A 228-nucleotide genomic window follows, 5' to 3' on the forward strand; every position below is an offset into this window, starting at 1 on the left:
GTTTTATGGGGCTGTTATGAGTCAGCATCCACCCCATGGCACTGAGTTTGTTCGAGTTTTTTTTTGTTTGTTTGGGGGAAACCCCACCTACCTACATGGGAATCTCTTTCCAACTAGCCAACCCTGTTGCCTGGCATTTCACTAGAGGAGAGGCAGTCATTTTAAGGGTGTGTGGAGGGTGGCCTTTAGGTAATGGAAAATAGGATTCTTTAGGTAATGGAAAATAGG

This window comes from Echinops telfairi, unplaced genomic scaffold (assembly GCF_000313985.2).
Source record: "Echinops telfairi isolate 266 unplaced genomic scaffold, ASM31398v2 ScPeMD7_7424;HRSCAF=8462, whole genome shotgun sequence".
Taxonomy (NCBI): Eukaryota; Metazoa; Chordata; class Mammalia; order Afrosoricida; family Tenrecidae; genus Echinops; species Echinops telfairi.